The sequence below is a fragment of the Somniosus microcephalus genome, unplaced genomic scaffold (genome assembly GCF_052327205.1).
Source record: "Somniosus microcephalus isolate GS21.2 unplaced genomic scaffold, FLI_Smic_1.0 unresolved_chr4, whole genome shotgun sequence".
NCBI classification, from domain to species: domain Eukaryota; kingdom Metazoa; phylum Chordata; class Chondrichthyes; order Squaliformes; family Somniosidae; genus Somniosus; species Somniosus microcephalus.
The window spans coordinates 35,537,509-35,540,032 of NW_028225182.1; positions in this window are offsets into that span (position 1 = coordinate 35,537,509).

Sequence of the window (2,524 nt, forward strand, 5' to 3'; positions counted from 1 at the left end):
CCGAAGACAGGACGTTGAAGAGAGGTTTCAATCCTCACCAGTCTGGAACCGACAGGCAGGAAGCGACAGGCATTAGGACCCTGAAGCCTCCATAACCTCGTGGGTAAGCCGCAGCGTTGGCTGCAAAGACAGGGCGATCGCAATCCCTGATAAGAGCCGCGGTGAAACGCGCGAGCGGGTAAGCCAGAGCCCGGGAGGGAGCGAGCAAGAGCCGCGCGAGCGGGTGAGCCAGAGGCCGGGGGCCGCTTTCAAGTGCGAGGCGCAGCCGGGCCATCGATCGCATCCGCTGATAAGGCCCGCACTCGGCCTGAAAGTCAGCGTCGGGGAACGGGTGATAACCGCCATTGAAGTGGGCGGAGAGCGCCGAGAAGCGCGGGAAAACCGCCATCGAAGTGGGCGGGGAGAGCGAGAAGCGCGGGAAAGCCGCCATTTTTCGCGGGGAAACCGCTGAAGAAGAAGGAAGAAGCGGGAAACCGCCATCTTGGAAATTATTAAGAATTTCAGGAAAGTAATAAGATTTTTCAGAAAGGCTGGTGTGTTCTCAAGAAGAGAGGGAAAATAAGTATAAGTACAGCAATACTTGTGGTGTTCTCAAGAAGAGAGAAGAAAATTAATAATAAGTAAAGTAATACTTGTACTGTACTCGAAAAGAGAAGAAGATGCCTAAGCAAGGAAATATTAATGATTTTAATGCTGAAATAGAAGACAGGGCCACGTATGGGGAACGCATAGGAATATATTGCGTAGCCATATACGACAAGGCAATAACTTTGTTAAATTCGATGGGAGCAAAAACATACGGGCTTTTGAAACATCTAATAGCACCAGTTAAACCAGTGGACCAGACCTTCGAAGAGATCGTAGCAGTGCTGAAGGATCACTTGAACCCCACACCGTTGATACTGGCTGAACGATTTAAATTTTACGCCAGAACCCAGAGGCAAGATGAAAGCAATGCGGAATACTTAGTCGAACTGCGTAAGCTAGCGAAATACTGCCAGCTTGGAGGGAATTTGACAGAGGCGCTGCGGGACAAGTTCGGATGCGGCTTGGCCAAAGAAGGAACGCAGAAGCGACTCCTGGAGGAAAACGACCTCACACTGGACAGGGCTGTCCTCATAGCTTCATCGCACGAAGCCGCAGTGAAAGGAACGGCGGAAATGCAGCTCAAGGCGGCGGCACTCGGGGTGGACCAAATGACTGCAAGCATTTCCAAATGCTACCGTTGTGGAAAGACAACGCACGACCAGAATCAGTGCTGGTTTAAGAATCAAGAGTGCAGGAAATGTGGCAAACTGGGTCACATCGCGAAGGTATGCAGGTCCAGAAAGAAGACCAACAAACAAAGGAAGCCACCACCACAAGAAAAGTACAACAAGGTGCATCAGGTGGCTGAAAAGAGTTCAGACGAACAAAATTCAGACTCAGACCCAAACAGCCAGGAGTTGGATAGTCTGAGAATCCACAATGTGGGTAAAGTAACTGATCTACAGACGATCTGGGTCACACTAAAAATAGCTGGAGTCCAAGTACGAATGGAGCTGGACACGGGATCAGCTGTATCAGTCATCAACCAAAAGGACTACCACCGACTATTCTCTCACATACCCTTAAGAAATACCAAGTTCGTATTACAGACATACACGGGGCATCGCGTATACCCCATGGGGAAAATAAGAGTCAAGGTGAGAGATAGGGGTAAAGTACACCCAAGAATGAATTTGTACGTACTACCTGAGGGAGGACCACCACTTCTAGGACGGGAGTGGATCAAGAAAATAGACATGGAATGGCACTACCGACAAGCAATGACGAGTGAGGACTCGGTGCAGACAAGCAGCTCAGACTCTGAGCCGGAAGACGATAAGTCCAGCTTATGTATGAAAAACAAGGTTAACATTAACTCACAGACTAAGGTTGGAAAATCGATGGCGTGCATAAAGACAGAGAATTCCGAGTCTGTTCAAGCTACAGACATATGCATTACGGAGGAACACCAGGCTCGAACTCAAAGCTATTTCAAAGTACAACAACAATTAGAACAATTAAGTTACCGCCTCGTACAAGAGATGAAAACAATGAAAAAGTTCTATGACACCGAATGGGAGAGTCTGGAAAGACAACAGAACCTACTGGCTCAAGCAGAGAGCGACCATAGAGCCATCGTGACCAATTACCGATCACATCTCCCTGATGATGTTCAGGGGTTAGAATATTTGCATGATCTAGAGATACAGCAGAAGGGCAAATCACGCTGCACTGAGGATTTTGTTCTGCAATTAAATACGGAGCTAGTGCAGGCAAAGTTAAGAGAAGTTGAATCACAGGGTGCTCTTAAGGAGATGCAGAAACAAATCTTGGACATGGAAAAGAGAAACGCTTCTTTACCTGATGAGAATAATGTGGCCATGTTGCAAGAGGAGCTTATAGGGGCGAAACTGAAAGAAGCTAAGCAAAGGATGTTGGAACTTGAAACGCAGAACCAAATCAGCGGTAATCAGCTATGTCAAGCAGAGAAGGAGTG